Genomic DNA, 18177 nt, shown 5'->3' on the forward strand with positions numbered 1-18177 from the left:
TTTCACTGATCTGTGGGCATTCCTGCTCATTAGCGGCCTTTGTTGTTGATTCTGTGAATGTGTGTGTGTGTGTGCACATAGATGGGTGATGAATTGACTGTGGCAGGTAAAGTAAGAGGGAGAGGATGAATATGCATGAGATTTTCCCCCGGACAAGCCAGAAAAATGAGTGTGAGAGCATCTTTGTGAGTGTTTGTGCAGCAGGTGCAGCGAGCGAAGACTCAGCGACGCCTTTACACCGTTAGAAGTGTCATGGCGACGAGGCCCCCACCTGAGGTCAGAGGTCCGTTCTGTTGTTTTCACAGCGTGGGCGAGTTTTCCTTTCGGGACGAACACACACACACACGCAAGCACAAATCTGTCGCTCTTACCTCATTTTTTCGCTTCTTGCCAGTTGCCAGCATGCAGCCATATTTGGACACAAGCGAACATGCTCCCATTTTTCCTGTGCAGGAATTTTTTTCCTTCCCCAATCTGGCCCCTTATCTCTGCGGATCGAACGGATCCTTTGAGCTCGGAGGTGCAGGGGAAGATAGAGAGAAAGGAAGAAGTGAGAAATAATTAATGACACGTTTCTTCTTCTTCACATAGCTCCCAGAAACTAGAAGCGATGTCAAATATGTGGTTGTGTGATTCAGTGTTTGCAGGAAAAGGGGAACTCTGGTGTTTCGCACGCTTTTTATCGTTTAATGCGACGATTTTGAAATCGCAGGGGGAGATTGTGGCTGAAAATTCCAATAATTTTCTGTCGAGGAATGTGACTAAACTGACAGCAAGACACTCAAGAAGCAGCGATGACAGAAAGTGTGTGCTGCAACCACAAACTCAGCTACGTTTTTCGAGCAGGTAAAATGGTTTTTCGAGCATGAGGTCAGCGCTGAAGAATGTGGGCCGTCCCTTCCTCTGTTACAGTGAAACCAGCCAGATAACCTTCCCATTGCAAAGGACAATATGTTACCACATCAAGAGGGATTTTTTTTTCTCCCCCCTTTCACCACACGTCCCTGAGCTGAAGAACCTCTGTTTTTGGTGCTGAGAGCAGTCATTGTTTCAGGAATGTGGGAGGGATGGTGTGTTTATTAAGGCGAGGACAGAAGCTCCAGCCTGAAATGTCGCCCGGCGGCATTTAACTTTGTGTTTTCCAGGGAGGAAAAATGGGGAGAGCAGCGTATTATAACATCGTATCGCTGCATTCCTTCCATTAATCTAATGTTTTAAACTCTGGACAAATGTACAAAAATACACCTCCGAATGTGTTGCGGCTTTCACAGCCATCTGTCATCCTCTTTGTTGTCGGCGCGTGGGCGTATTAACAATCCAGGTAGTTTCAACGCCGCTGCATTTTCGTAGGCTCGTTTAATACGCAGCCAATCGCAAAAAAAAGGCTCGATCCAGATTTGTGGTTGTTTGTTAGAGTTTGCTGCTCGAACCCCAGGGACAAATACTGAGACCAGGGTTGCTGGAAAGGTGACCAGGTGATTTTGATTGATATTTTTTGGCATTTGATGGTAGGTAGTTTCCCAGTTTATCAAGTGAAGTCTGTATTATGTTACATCCCGTGAGGTATGAGGGCTAAAGGTTGGGTTACACTGATAGTTGATTGTTGGCTCTCATTCCAAGATTGTCAAAGACGGACACTTTGGGTCGGCATTATTTGACGACCCCGGAATGACTCAACAATCAGGTTTCTTTCCCCAGAATCGCATTCCCTACCTCTCAACAACAAAAGAGAGGAAGAAGAAGAACTTAAACCCCTTTAAACCCAAGACTTTACTCCACTTCCTGTCTGCAAGTTCATAGAAATGGACACGAACCGAAGGAAACGTCTTGGTTTCACTATTTTGCAGCACACACTGCGAGCTAGATCCAGAACCATGAATAACGAAACAAGCGGGAGATCAACTGGGAGAGTATCATAGTTTGGTCCATGATCTCGGGTCTTCCAGTTTGATCGCTGGTTTACATGATTGTCAACTGCAGCGTGACGTCAGGTTGCGTTTGTCCAAAGGTTGAATCAGATTAAAACCAACGATACGTCCAAGTTAGGATGTTTTCAAGGCCTCTAAAAACATCTGAAAACATGCAGATCAGGTTAACTGGAGGTGTTAAACACACTGGTGACGTGGCCAACGTTGCTCAACTCTCGCCCGTTATAAGCTTGGATAGGTTCTCGACCCCTGCAGCCCCGCAGAGGGTGTAAATAATGGATAGATGGTTGAACCATTTCAGCTCAGTGCATCATGGGAGTCACATGAGTTACAGTTTAGTCGGTCTGTGCAGCTGGTTTTCTTCGACAGGCCTCATCTTTCCTCCGCCTCATTGACTTCCTTTTTCACGGCACCTCATTGCCCAAGAGGTGTTTCTTGTATCTTATCTGCACCACAGTCTGGACTCATGCAGAGCTGCAGAATTTGGTATCTTAATCCACTTTTTGATGGATTTCTCGTCGCAGCTATTGACCGTACCAAAGGCCAAATGCTGCCGCGGACATTTGGGTTTTGTAAATGTCTTTGCAAAGGTTTTTGTGTTGACTTAGAGCGTTGCAAGTTCTCTATGGGAGACAACAAACCGGGTTCACAGATGATAACAGGGAGAGGACGTGCACGGCGAGATGGAGAACTGAGAGCGACCTTTCTGCCCCCTCAACCAGCACCACTTCTGCATTCGCTCTCGCTGAGGAGGAAGTGGGAGCGCTGACTTCCTGCTGCCTGCAGAAGAGGTGGGCGGGGGGAAGAGGAGGAGGGGGAGGGGGAGGGGGGGCGGCGCCTGCGTCTTTACCCAGAATCCCTTGCGCGTAATTCAAACAGCAGAAAAAGGCAGGAAGTGCGACCCAGGCTTGATAACAGCGGGGGCGGCTATTTCTGAAAACAGCGAGCGGAGAGCAGACAAGGAGGTGTCTGTTCTGTTTCCTGTTGGTTGTTTTGTCAGATGCGAGCGGCTGAATGTGTCTTTATGTGTCGAGGCGAACTGTTTGTGCTCGGAGGTCGCCACACCGAGTCTGCGACACACAAAGAAAGGCCCACACGAGCCGAGAGACGACTTTAGATGTGACTTTTTTTGCGGATTCCTCCTTTTCCTTATCAGGAGTGCAATAAGAAGCTCATTATCGAGCTCTCTGTGTTTACTTGAAAGAAAGACTCCGGGCCTCAACATGGCCGACCTGATCGCCTCCAGATATTATTATTCAGGCTTTGTAAGCAGGCGAGCCGAGGTTTAGAGGCCGCTGCTGCTGCTGACTCCACATCAGTCTCGCTTTGATACAAACCCGATGTGGAATTTTGGCCCTCGTCGTCCCCCTTCCTTCCTCTTCTCTCCCCCCAGGATGCCAAATAAGGCCGTTTTGCCACATCTGCTGTACTTCGAGGGGTCCGCGTTGTTGCTCGCTCCCACTCAAAGAATGAAAGGGAAGAAAAAAAACAAAGTGTGATGTTTGTGTGTGTGCCCTGCTGACTCGATCCCCTGCTCTTACTATGAAACGCATGACATCATCCGTCCCTCCTCCCCCTTTTTTTTTTCTCTCTCTCTCTCTCTCTCTCTCTCTCTCTCTCTCTCTCTCTCATTTGTCTTTCCCCTCTTTTTTTTTCTTCTCACATGTTCTCTTGTTATGTAACTACAGTCAGGGCAGCCAGAGTGAGATCGTGAACCTTGCGCTACACTTAGAAACATTTCCCCTTTCTTTTCTCTTCACCACTGGCCACAGCTGCTCTGTTTCCCCCGACCGTCAGTTTCAGAGCACAAACAATTAACGCGAGAGTCTCCGAGCTGCTTCAGAGGAAACAAGATGGCCTAAAATGGTCATTTAGTAATTCTCAACATCTGATGTCACTGCTGGCTCCTGTAGAGGTTAAACGACGTATTTGGTTCGGCTTAAAAGGACAAAGTGATGGGATGTAACTAACTACATTTACTCAAGTACTGTACTTAAATGTCATTTTGATATACTTTTTCTGTCATATTTCCATACTTCCATTGTTTAATCTGAAAAGTAACTCGTCACTAAAGCTGTCAGACAAATGTAGTATAAGTTCCATAACAGGGATACAGTATTCGAGTAAATGTACTTAGTTACTCTCTGGGTTAAGATCACTGACACTTGATGAAATGAAATACAGCGGAACTGTTTTGTAATCGTCTCAGTTACACAAGATACTTTTTCTGTTCTGCTGATGGAATGTAACTGAGTACATTTACTCAATTACTGTTACTGCTGCTGTTTACTTCCACTCCACTCCATTTCTACCGGCAATTATTGTACTTTTTACTCCACTACATTGATTTAATTACTTTAGTTACTTGTGACTTTGCAGATTCCGTGCAAATAAATGTATGATTTACTTTTACTTTATTATATTTGAATACAGTTAATATCAGATACTTTATTCAGTTCGTATGGGTGACTTTCACTTTTACCAGGGTCATTTTTGAACACGATATCATTACTTTTCCTCAAGGATGTATAATTTCTGAGTACTTTTTTACAACACTGCAAGGATGTTTGGTGCACGAGCAGCTAATGATGCTAGCAGGACCATTAAAAGTTTGGAATGAGTGAAGTTTTCTGCCTTTTCCTGCACATTTGATAAAATGATATCACTTGTTATCAATGCAAATGAATGTTATAAGGTCTTATATCAAGTGTCAAGTTTCTTTTTCAATTTGTTTTTAGCATTCGAGTCTTGCTAGCAATGGTTTAGGTAAAACAAGCTATCAAGTTTCAACGCTAGACTACACAACTTCATTTTCCTGTTATGTGTAACTTCCTCTATGCTTGCCAGCACATTGTGTCTGTGTGTGTGTGTGTGTGTGTGTGTGTGTGTGTCTGTGTGCTTGTGTGTGTGTGTGTTTCCCCTTTTCTGAAATGAGACAAGTGCTATATGGTGGCTGAAAGTGAGGAAGTGAGAGGCAGCGCTGTGGTTTACCTCAGATCAACCGAGTAACAAAGGACACCGGTTCAAAGCCGGGGGGAATGAAAAGAGCATGACCTGCTCTCCGTCTTCAGATGTCCTCACTCCGAGTGTGTATATGTGTGTTTCATCATGCAAACCTCTTTGTAAGAGCGGCCTTCATCCTGCGAATGGGGCCGCAGAGAAAGGGACTGAAATTCAGGCGTTTGTGTGGCCGACCAGCCACAGATTCCACATGTCCTGCAGTCCAGAGGTCAACTATTTGCAGGAGCAATGTGACTGGAGCAGATCAGCAGCCTTCAGACAGCCACTCATCAGATGTGTGTGATTTCAGGGTGTGTTTAGAGCACGTCTAAAGCAGTTTGCTTGACCTCTCCTCTGCAGAATTGACTCATTTAATCACACCGTGTGATGCAGTTTTATGGCTAGAGTAGGGTGTATTTTGCACTGATATGAAGACATAATTAGAGCAACTGAACATAGAATTTGACCTAAATTACAGAAAATTTGCAAGGATCCATATTAGCTAAATTCCAGAGTCTGAGTAGCTACTGAGATTCGACCAAGACTAGCAGCCACACTAGCTCAGTTAAGTGCAAAGCTTATCAAAAGTGTTAGCATGCAGCTCCGAGCTAGTGTGCGACAGTATTTATTGTATTTTGTACACATATAAAGGTGAATTACAGAAAAATTAGTGAGGGTCCTTCTTAGCTAAAGTTACAGTGCCTGAAACTCTATTTGAGAAAGTAAGCAGCCTTACTACCAGCACGTGAAGCTCTAGTGTTACCGTTTAGCTGGAAGCAAGCTTGCTACAGCATGTATTATATTTTCTACAGGTATAAAGGTACAATTACAACACCTGAATCTGAAATTTGAGTAAACTGAGACAGTACTGAGATTTTAACCAGGCTAACAGCCCTGCTAGCAGCTCTTTGAAGCTGTATTTTGGCACCAGGTGTTAGCATTTAGCCCAAAGAAAGGTTGCTACAGTATTTATTATTATTTGTAAAATAAAACACCTAAATCTGAAATTAGAAGTAGATAAAGAGAAAAATTTGCAAAGATCTTTCTAAGCTAAAATTTGAACATAACAGCTATGCTAGCAGCTTTGTGAGGCTATTTCTAGACACTAAGCAAGCTTGTTTTGTGCTACATGCTAACATCAAGCCTGCCCACATGGTCACAATGACAGTGCTCACATACAGATGTTTTAGTAATGTTAACCATGTTCACTGTCTTTGTTAAGCATACTAGCATGCTACCATCATCTGGTTTGCTTTAGGTATTTGATCATAAACCAAAATATTGTGCAAATCAAAATTTTGACCTGATGATGGCACTAGACGAAGAGATTAAACTATCTTATCACAATTGTTCCAGTTCTTGTTGAGATATTTCTGTCAGTAGCTGCTAATGCAGCAAAAAAATAAGCTAGTTTTGAGTCCTGAAAGCGAGACTAGGCTACAAACTTCTGCTCCACAAACATACTCGTTAATGTCAGTTTGACAGCAGCTAAAGTTTGCTAACATTAGCTCACTTGAGATAAGCTACTGATCTGCTTATTTGTTGACAATCTAAAGCTAATGCAAAGATTTTTCAAACTAGAAACTGTTGGTGCGATTGCACCCATTTTTCACACTTGATCTGTTCACAGCTTTCTCTCATTTCACGGTTTAAACTAGACAGTGTGTGTTCGCGTGTGTGTTCGTGTGTGTGTGTGTGTGTTCCTGTGTGTGTGTGTCTATTGATTAGTCAAAGGGTGAACGAGGGAGATGCGGTGACTCCGGCACTCAGTTGGCAGTTAATATCTTTGCCACATGACCAAGCAGGAATTTGTGGGAGCGGGTGTGAGCAGTGTGCACGAACACATGCTTACTGTAAAAGTGTGTGTGTGTGTGTGTGTGTGTGTGTGTGTGTGCGTGCGTGTGAGTGCATTCCCATGGCTCGTGCTCCGCCGCAGTCTGAAAACACACCTCATCCCACATTTTTCTCACTCCTCAGCTCCTCTTTTTCATACAGTATGTCAGCCCTGCGGCTAACCGATTCTGATTCTCCGGGCTGCTAATCGTGCATCCATCAGACGGCTGAAGAAGAGGACAGGCGCCGAGGGGGAGGAACTGGAGGATGTGTGGAGGGGAGGGGAGGAATGTGGGGAGCAGTGACGTGGAGAAGTGGGGGGTGGAGAGAGAGAGGTAAGGGAAGGTGAGGGGCAGGAAATAAAGGAGAAAGAGAAGATGGAAAGAAGAAGGAGGGGAGAAGAATGAAAGGTGGAAGGGGTTAAGAAGTGTCCTGTCCGGACACACCGCAGGCCCATGAATCTTAACTGTGGGATATCTGGAATTCAGACTCAATCACCCAGCGGAAATTACCAGAGAGGAGAAGGGGGAGAAGGGGGGAGAAGGGGGGAGATTGCAGGCTAAAAATGTCAAAAGGACAGTACATGCTGCCTCTGTGCTCTCCGTTCGGTGCACAAGTTGAGCTGACTTTCTCATGTTCAACAGCGACAAAATCAAATCCAATAAAACTAAAAAGATATCCTGCTGCTGCTTCTTATCGGCCCGAGAGAAGATATGGTTTAAAACAGGTCACAGGACACAAAAAGCCTTCTGTTACACTTTACACACAAGGTGCGGCCCGTCCAAATAAAACCTCTTTCAGCTTCTTATCTTCTGTATTTTATCACACCTGTTCAAACCTCGTCATATACGTAGATATTTAACCGTGTCTGCAAACCGTTTGTGGTGGTACGGCTCTTTATGAGGAGGGAAGTAATGTTCGGATTTGAATTTTCATGAGCAGGACATCTGATTTAGTGTTTAGGTTGTAATTAGAGATACCTGGGAATAACTTTTTCTTCCTTTGTATGCATGTTTAGACTGTGACATACCACATCAGTTCTATTTACATTAGATGGGCCCTTTTACAAATAATGGCAGACGGATTAAAAACACTGGACATTCATAACTAAATGTTATTCCTGGAGCCAACAAATTAGTAATATCAAGAGCTAATGATAAAACATATACAGCAATAAAAGACACTAATCTGAAACCCGTTAAAAAAAGTAATACAATTAAATTAAAGGTTCACAAAGACAAATTTAAAGCTGCTTCTGGGACCTTTTCTTTGTGTTGATTCTGGCGACCCCTGTGGACAAAAGTGGTATGACAACAGGCACATCTTGATCTGGCTAGCATGTACTTTGTTCTGAAAGCAAGTGAAAGAAAGACGCTACATATTTTTAACACTGTTAAGGATGATAACGTCTATTAAAAGCTTAACTATGAAACTTTAAAAAAGAATAAACAACGCAATGTTTCACAAACTTTAAACTCGATTTAGTACACTCAAGGATTTTGCTGCTAGAAGTTAATTGGTCCGGTATGACCAGTGGCTTGAAGTGGCTAAAGCTAGCCAATGTGACAGATAGCATTAGCTAGCATTATTAGCTGTTAAGAAGTCCAACTTTGTCACTCTTCACTAATAGTGTTGGACTGTCCACATCATTCACACTCACCTGTTTCCAGTCGAAACAGGTGAGTGTGAATGAAGTGGGTGCTCTTTTTCAATATTCTTTGTTTGGTTGTGAACTCCAAACATAACTGCTGGCCATCTGCTGCGAGCATGTATATTTTTTACCCATAAATCCTTGCACTGGTCATTCGGTGCCACTTCATCTCCCTCGCTCACAGCTGAACCAAACTCACAGCCTCCACTGTGATCACATTACAAACGTTAGTCAAGTAGATGCTGCACAACTGCGAGCGACGTAGGAGGATTTGGTTATTCGCAACCCAGGGCCCACTGTTGAAGGGATTTCCCACAAGGCCGAGCATGTGTCCAGTTGGTGTGTGTGTGTGTGTGTGTGTGTGTGAGTGGGAGTGGGGGGTTTCATGGGAAAACAAATGTGATGAATCAATGTGGATAATTGTTTGTGCACCAGAGGGAACATATGGCTGGAACCACAGAGGATTGGTGCGCCACGTCCTTCAGAGCAAAGTCATGTTTCTATTAAAATCAATAGTCATACTTCCTTTATATGCTTCAGGCCTTTGGTATGAGTTAACAGAGCCTGTCAGATGACAATAAACTCATTTGGAGGATGCAACTTTCTCTTGTTTCAACTATTTTCAAGAGAAGTGTTGCATCACATCAACAGATTATGAAATATCGGCCCTTGTAAGAAAAGCCAACAACACAAACAATGTGTCTGTGTCTCATGATTGTGCGTTTGACTCATTCCTCCACAAAGAGGCTGATATCAGTTCTACTTCCTTGTTGTTTCTGGCTCAGACAAGAGTTTTATCATTAACGGACAGCACTGTGAATCGACTGGAGCAGACATAACAGTCGCTAGCGCTTGCGGTCGCAATGTTTGGGGAGTCTCGCTTCCTGCCCGAGGAGGTGCAAGACCGTTGACGAGCAACAAGCTCGAGACTCTGACGCTTTGTCTAATTTACAACGCTGAAAATAGAAACTCAGTTCTGAGTGTCAGTCAAAACAAAGATGAACCCTGCGGCAGAAACAGAGAAAGAAAGAAAAACACAAAGAGAAAGAAAAAAAACGTCCACTCCAGTCATCTGTGATCACCCTCAAGGTCGTGATGGGTGGGTGGGTATGTGGGTGTGATGGGTAGGGAGCAGCCAGGCGGCCCCTCTGTCAAGAGCATTAAGCACAGACATAAAGTAGGTTGATTTTGCTCTCGCAGCATGAAAGCCACAAGCCTCTCGCACGTGCTCTTTGCAGCAGCTGTGCCATCCTGAACCTCTTACAGAGTAAACAGAATCCCTGTGAGCATCATTTATCATAAAATGCATTCAATAGAACTTCAATAAGGCGCCGTAGGAAATTAGAGTTATTAACATATAACTTCGACACCCTCTTAACTCTAAAATATAATAAAGGCTGTTTGAGATTTTGGAAAATAAGCTTGTTCACGTTATCGTCGAGAGTTAGAGAAGAAGATTGATACCTCACTCTCATGTGTTTACAATGAATGTGAGGCTACAGCCAGCAGCTGTTTAGCTTAGCTTAGCATAAACACCGTAAACAAGGGGGAAAATACTAGTTTAGCTTTGTCTGAAAGAAACAAAATCTCTCTACAAGCAGCTAATTGTTACTGCACATTGTACCTTGCTTGTTAAATCTCTACAAAAACAGTCAAATTTAATTGGTGCACACACATTTGTGACAGTTGTATCCCTTGTGTTGTTTATTTTTTGCATCAATCCTGCAGGGGAATAACAAATTATTTATTTGGGGTGTTGGAATAAGTAGAAAGCAACACCTTTCTACCTTTTCTTCAGCAAAAATACATAACCTTCCCTCTTTTCACGGCCCCCCCCACCCCAATTAATTTGTGCACATTCTCTAATTAGTTGGATATCGCACTGATAGAGCAAGAATAAAGCTAAAACCTTCATATTGTAGCATTTTATAGCTCAGGATTCACCATTTGGGAGAATACCTTTAATTCTTTTGTTCTGCTTCATGTGCACACACATTCACACAGCACAACACACACACGTGCTGTATTGATGTGTGTGTTGGGGGGGTTTTCAGGTTGTGTGTGTGTTGGGGGTTGGGGGGGCTTGCAGGGACTTACCATGTTGTCATGAATGTCTGTCCATGAAGAAGCTGATCACTTTAACAAGAAAGCCTCCCTCCCTCCTCAGGATTTCTCAAGCAAAGGGCGGGGTTGTGTGTTCGTGTGTGTGCGTGTGTGTGTGTGCGTGTGTGTGTGCGTGTGTGTGTGCGTGTGTGTGTGTGTGCGCGTGTGTGTGTGTGTGTGTGCTCATGCGTACACGCCGTCAAGTGTGGCGTGGTCTGCACAAGAGGCGGAGACAACAAAAGCAGGATGTGATACAGCAGGACTCCACTTCCTCATTCGGCCTCCAATGAAACCAGCACAGTGCAGAGAGCGCCACCTCTTGACGAGCGAGTGTCACGGCGATGGCGTGCTGGTAAAATTCCATTCCCTCAGATAAGGAGCAGACGGGCCGCAGTGAAATTATTTGATAAGATCCCAAGGAGCCTTGTGAGAGTTTTCGGGAATTCCAGTCATGTGTTGTTGGAGGAGGGGGGAAACAAAAGGCAGGGGGTCTGCGGCGTGTCCACAGCTGAGAGAGGATTTTTTCCTTTTTTTTAATCCTACATGTGTTCAGTGAAGGCCCAGCTGGACCCCACCCATCTCAACACACACACACACACACACACACACACACACACACACACACATTGAAGCAACACATCTTTGAGCCCTCAAAATCCCACCGAACAGCCAATAATGAGTACACAAACAAGAACTTGATGCACTTTGAATTGCCTGGATTCTCCGGCAGAGAAACTCCTTAAGCCAGCACGCTCGCGTTCGGAAATAAGTTAAACATTAACGCTGCTAAAAGCCTCCCAGAAGCTTCCATGTGGGGTTTTTAAAAGGTTGCGGTTTGAAGACTTGAGAGCCCAGAAGCTTTTAAACCAAGAGACACTGTATCAATTTCCCCTCAGGCCTCCGGCTGCATGAATCTCAAAAGCAAATTTTTAGTGCAAGATTTAGAGGGTGATGTCATAGCTCGGCTTACACAATGGCACCATCTATCTCTATGTCATTGAGGCATTTGTGTGTGAATGATAACATATTCGATTTGAGTGTGCTTGCTGCAATTAAATGTGACTTGAAACGCTATTAAAAACTCTAATTCTGGCCCTGTTTGTGTTTAATTTATGCCGCCCCGCTTTCCATTCACAGTCACTGGAGCCGAGCCAAAGGGACATTTGTAACACAGATTACAAGCCGGACTCAAACCCATCGCAAAGCAAATGACAGATGTGACGATGACACGCGCCGTGGACGTAATAATTGAATTAAATTGTCTGTTGGAGTGAAACATGTTTAGGTCAGGGGGGGCGGGGTCACAGAAAGGGGGGTGGGTTTGTGTCTTTTCAGCTGTACAAGAGAGGAATGAGGCTGAAACAATGAGGTGTCATTATTCAGCCGACGGTAAATGAATCTGAGGACTGAGTGGAGGGCAGTGGATGTGACATCTTCTGTGGATCTGTTGGTTCTGGAAGCATACTGCCGAGGGTCCAGGTGATGTCAGTGGCAGCTAGTTTCAAGCAATTGATGGTTAATCTGGTGATATTGCACCCTCAGTTTAAAAATCTCCGGGTTTTGGTCTGTGGTGGAACAAAACAGGACATTGGAAGACATATTTGGAAAACTGCTGTGGATGTTAGTTGAGAGAGCGCGCTTAAATTTAATTTCAGCCTTGCAAGATTTTACAAATGATGGCTAAAGTGTGCGCTAAAGGTCATTGTTTTGAGTCGCAGTCGAGTCAGAGCGGAGGAGGGTTTCACATTTTCAATAAGCCCGAATACTTTTATACGGTCCCTTAACTGGACTCATTCTGCTGCCATCTTCAGCGACATTACCGTCTTGGATCCCCAGTCAGATAATGTTTGTGTTACTTGTCAGCCGCCCACGGTTTCTATATTTTCATCCGCGCACGTCACTCTCACAAGTATGTGATTATGTCAAAACAACCTCATTGGCTCCGAGGATGCAATAACAACTACCTGCAGTCCAGTCCGTCCACTGTGGTGGTTTTCCCAAGCACGGAAACGTTTCTTGTCTCGGCTCCGCAAACCGAGAATTATCCTCCAACACTCATTCATCTTCTTCCCCAATAACATGCAATTGCACAACAGCCCAGAAGGCTTGCCTCATCTTGTTGTGAGATACCTTTCACTGCTGAATTCTTGTCTGGAGGCCGTTTGGTTATCTGTATACCATGAACGCATGTTTCTGCACGTCCAACACAAACATCCATCCCATGCGAGGCCTCATCGAGTGTGAAAGGCATTCAGAGTAAAAGTCAAACAAAGTCATTCTCGTACAGATGAATCCAATGATCGTTCGTTAAAGTGTGTCTTTATTGAATACTTTAATCGCTGCACCCTCAAACCGTTCAGTGCTTTGACACAGACGTTCATCCAGCGTTGTGTTTGTCGTCAGCACACGGAAAGAGTTGTGAAAATAAACAGGAAATGAGTCCGGGAATCAGCTGAAAAGCCAAATGCACTCACTTAAATCTCACATAATTAGGAGGTAAAGAGCTACGGTAATGTTTTTGGACAAATTGCAGAATGACAGGAAAACAGCAAGGCCTTGTTTTTTTGATGCAAGAAGAGATTAAACACATTACAAATTATCTACAAGGACGATTTTAAGACATGTGAAAGTCAAAATAAGAAACATCTGATGGAATGAAGTGGTGTTATTCATGTCAAACTCTGCTCTACTGCAAAAATACTTAGTTCCTGATGAGGAAACTTGCTGTAAACTAACCCAAACCCTTTCTGGTCACACTGGGTGTTGCAGTACCGCGAGGCTACAGCTCCATCTAGAGGTGTTTTCAGGCTGTTTCCTGCTCTGAGCACAAATCCAACATGGCTGCTCCCATGTAGACGTGTGTTGTGCTGCTGCTTGTATCTGCAGAACATGAAGAATCTCAGGTAAACAAACACAACACACACATAAAGGATTGTCTGGACACAGTGTACAAAGGCAGGATAAATATATATAGCTAATGAGAGTTTAACTAATGCATGATGTAAGGTATATTAATGCAGGCTGTATCATGAATTCACACCTAAATGATCAGTAGTTAAGAGATGTTAACTCTCAGTTACAATATAAATTAGTCTATCTGTGATCAAGTTGGATTTAAATCTCTTAAAATGTGATTTTTGTGACTGTCTGTATGTATTTTTGTTTGCATCTGAAGACAGGTTGGATTTTAAAGGATAAGTTCACCCTAAAATTGCAAATTCAGTCATTTTCTCTGCAGAATTCTCAGAAACAACTGAATTAAAATGTAAAAACAATATAAAAATGGCTCTATACAGCTTGTTGGGTGTAATCCGAGTCTTCAGAAGCCCTGAGCTAAACATTAAACTGAGAAGATGCTGTTTCCATCAATTTCTAAGCCTAATTATTCACCGTAGCTTCTACGCTAAAGCAAAAGCAGCTACAGTGATGACTTCTGCATTTAAAATTGGTGTAAATAACATATTTTTTATGCAGTTGCATGCAGCTTATGGAGTGCAATTCAAGTCTCTGGGATTCATCATCGTATGCTTAAATCTTTACTTTAGCTTCAAAGCTAAAAGCATTAGCACTGGCGGCTAAATTGGCCATTCCTGCTTTAAAAATCTTGTTGCTTCCAGAGACTTGGATTATGTTGGAGAGGCATTTTATATTTTCTTTTCAGTTGTATTTAACATTTCAAAACAAGTCACCATCGACTTCAGTTGTTTCGGAGATTTGGACTTTCTGATTGCATGAATGTGAGCAGATAGTGATTGAATTTCACTTTTTGGGTGAACCTTTCCTTTAAAGATTAGGCAGACAGGTGTTATTCCACACTTTAAGTACCTCACGTCTCTCTCTGCAGGCACCATGGACGCCAAAGAACTGGTCCGCTGTGCTCTGCAGATAGAGAAATCCACAGCGGACGGGAGCTATGGGAACGTCTCGACCCTCCTTGGTGACCTTGATAAGCTGCAGGTCACAGCGGAGCAGCTGGAGACGACGGACATCGTCAGAGTTCTCTACAGGCTCCTCAAGTCCTGCTCGGACAACGGCGTGAAGAAGGCGGCGAAGGGCTTGCTGTCGAAGTGGAAGAGGCAGTACGGCAGAGATAGGCGAGGTGAGAGGGCGGATGGGGGGGTTTCTGAGCAGGGGGATTCCCACGCTGATCCAGAACCGACTTGTGACGGACGGGAGGAGAGCGTGAAGTGTGAAGAAGGGGCTAAAGATGGCCTCCAGACACTTCCTCCCCCTGCAGAGAGCTCATCTTCGTCCTGTAGCTTCTCCTCTGTAAGATCTAAATGTGTCCAGCTCCTCCTCGCCGCCCTCCGCCCAGAACCTCCTGATCAGGACAAGGCCGCACAGCTGGCCGAAAACATCGAGCGGCACATCCACCTGCTCCACACCTCCAGCCAGATCAAATACAAAGCCTGTGTGAGGAGCAAGGTGGCCAACTTGAGGAACCCTAAAAACAAACACCTCCTTCGGGGCCTCCTGAGCGGCTCGCTGGGCCCCGAGACCTTCGCCCGGATGTCGGCGGAGGAGATGGCCAGCGCCGAGCTCCGGCAGCTGAGGGAGGAGTACTCGTCCCGCGGCGTCAGCGAGAGGCAGCTGCCGCGAGGCGTGGAGGGGACGCGGACGCAGAAGATCCGCTGCGAAAGGTGCGGGGGGTCAGACTGCGAGGTGACGCAGGTGTCCAGGGGGGCCCTGTTCCTGCCGGCCTGGGTGAGGCGGGGCGGCCCTGACGAGGACGCCATGACTTTTGTGACCTGCAGCCGGTGTGGGCAGCAGTGGTACCACAGCGGCTGGAACTGCCTCTGAAAACCCAGTGACCCAGTAAACAGAGTATCTAATGGTACTGGACCCAACGATACAGGATGTTTAAACATGTCAGATGACCGTTTTCACTACTTTCTGACAGTCGCTCATCCACGAATAGTTCCTACATGAACCTGCTCACAGAGAGGACTGTGGATAATCTTTTGTATACGGGTCATAATTTCATAAAATACTTTCTTTTCCCACTTCCCGGGTTGAAATTCATACTGCTTGTTTTGTCCGAATGGTCCAAAACCTCTAAATACTCACTGCTCTATCATAAAATACATGAAAAATACAGCAAATATTCATATTTCTATCATAAATATACAATAAATCAACACATATTTGCTTTTCTATCATAAATATACAAAAAATACAGCAAATATTTCTATTTCTATCATAAAATACATTAAAAAACAGCAAATATTCACTTTTCTATCATAGATATTCCAAAATTGAGCAAATATTCACTTATCAATAATAAAATACATAGAAAATAAAGGAAATATTCGCTTTTCTATCAGAAATATACAATAAATACTGCAAATATTCACCTTTGAGCAGCTGTAACTGGTGCATTTTCTGCATTTTTGATTGATTTAATGAAATAAAACTGCCATTGTTGCTGATGGATCTTTTTCACTGAATCACCTGATCGTTTCTCAAGTGGTTTTCTTGCTCTGACTCTCGATGTAAAGACGTTATTATTCTGAGTCGATGCAGGAACTTGTATAAACTTGTGCAGGACGTTGGAACGAGGCTTTGTGGTTCTTGTCTGGTGAAAAGGTGCGAGATGGAAGAGTTTCCTGCATCCTGTCGACTCGTCAAGTACTTCCTGTAAGACTGAAGCAGGAGGAGCGTTCAGAGGAGCGCAGTGAGGAGGCGAAGGAGGGGACTTTCTGCACATACCTGTGGTTTAAACAAGACTTTCAGAGGATGCTTTGTTTATTTTATCATGTCAGGATTCACTTTTTTAAACTGAGTGTAACTTAAATCTCAGACTGCGTGATCAGCTGAGAAACAGCCGAGTCACTGCCCGTTAACTGGAGAACTTCATCATCCCGCTGAGTCACTTCCTGCCTCGTTCACTCAGTCTATACTTACCGTCAGCTGATTTAACTTCTCATCCTGCCTCCTTTGTCTTTCATCAGCTCAGGGGAATAAAGTAAAAACCCCTGCAGCCTCACTTTTGACCTCCCTGATGAATAATTAGCTGCTGCACTCATTGTCAGTCTAGAGAATAACGAATAAAAACCCCTCGCTACATTATAATATCCCTTTCATCTGGCTCCGGGGGGCTCCTCCAGTGGACGAGACATGTGACCTTAGAAAACGGCGAGCATGTGAGTCAGTAATCTGGCCTCCCGAGCGGCCTCAGGCGTGGGTATCCCATGGTGCCTCGCTCAGTCGACGTGGCACAGTTTCTCAGTCAGGCGTCGCCGTGACATCACATGAAGGTTCAGACACAACTGCTGAAATTGCTCACTTTGATTTGATGTGTGGTTTCTTCGAGCGGACGCTGAAGGACTGAAGTGTTTTGTTTGCACGTCAGTCGCTCTGGTGCAAGAGATGAACTTCTGCTTTCATTTCACATGTTCCTGACTCATTAATGTGACCGGAAAACTCATATTTTCTACACAACTGGTTTATTTCTGAACGGAAATGTGCATTTTATTGGTTTTTCTTTCACAAAGCTGACTTTTGTTCTTCATTTCTGTTTGCATTTCCTGGTTTGACATATTTCTGCTCTCTGCAGCACACTCAGATGGTTTTTAAAACTCAGGGAGGTCCAGAGATAAAATCCCCTGTAACGAACACCCCCCATCGTCATGCCGACTCAGATACGGAGCTGTGACATCATCCCCGTCAGATACAGTACGAGTGTGGCAGCTCCGTGTCTGCTCTCTGTGTTGTGTCTCCTCTCAGATGCTCCTCGTCTTATCTCGGCCTGACAAATTGATGCTCTGCTGCCAACAATGTGTTCAGTGCACCAACACACTGTGTACGATGTGGCAGTATTTGCAGGTTGTCAGCTCTTTTCATTCAGGGCGTCCTCACAGTGAGTTTTTCTGTCATACTTTAGACTTAATATCATAATAATGGCTTTTAATCGCGTAGTTTCAGCTTTTTATCTAATAATATTTGACTTTTTATCCCATATAAATGACTTTTATCTCATACTTACGACCTCTTCTTTCATAATTTTGAGTTTTTAACTCATAATTTGGACTTTCTGTGCCATAATTATAACTTTTTCTTTTACATTTTTGACCTTTGATCAAATAATTCTGACTTTTATCTCAGAATTTCAACTTTCCATACCAGTTATCAATTTTTTTTTTTACACTTTTGACTTTCAGTCTTATAATTCTGAGTTTTATCTCACAATCTGGACTTTCTTTCCCATAACTGTGACTTTTTCTTTCTTAAGTTATTTTAATCTCATTATTTTGACTTTCTTTACCATAATTATGACTTTTTCTTTCATGATTTGTTCTTTTCATCTCATTACAATGACTTTTTCTTTCACAATTTTGACTTTAAATCTAATAATTATGACTTTTGTCTCATAATTTCAACTTTCCATACCATAGTCGCCAATTTTTCTTTCACAATTTTGACCTTCCATCTAATAATTCTGACTTTTATCTCATAATTCTGACTATTTGTTTCATGATTTGTTCTTTTTATCTCATGATTATGATTTTTTTCTATCATGATTTATTTGTATCTCATAAATATGACTTTTCTATCTCATCATTTCAACTTTCTTTACTATAATTATGACTTTTTCTTTACCAATTTTGACCTTTAACCTAATAATTATGACGTTTATCTCATGTTTCAGACTGTCTCTACCAT

This window comes from Sparus aurata, chromosome 24, assembly GCF_900880675.1.
Source record: "Sparus aurata chromosome 24, fSpaAur1.1, whole genome shotgun sequence".
Lineage (NCBI taxonomy): Eukaryota > Metazoa > Chordata > Actinopteri > Spariformes > Sparidae > Sparus > Sparus aurata.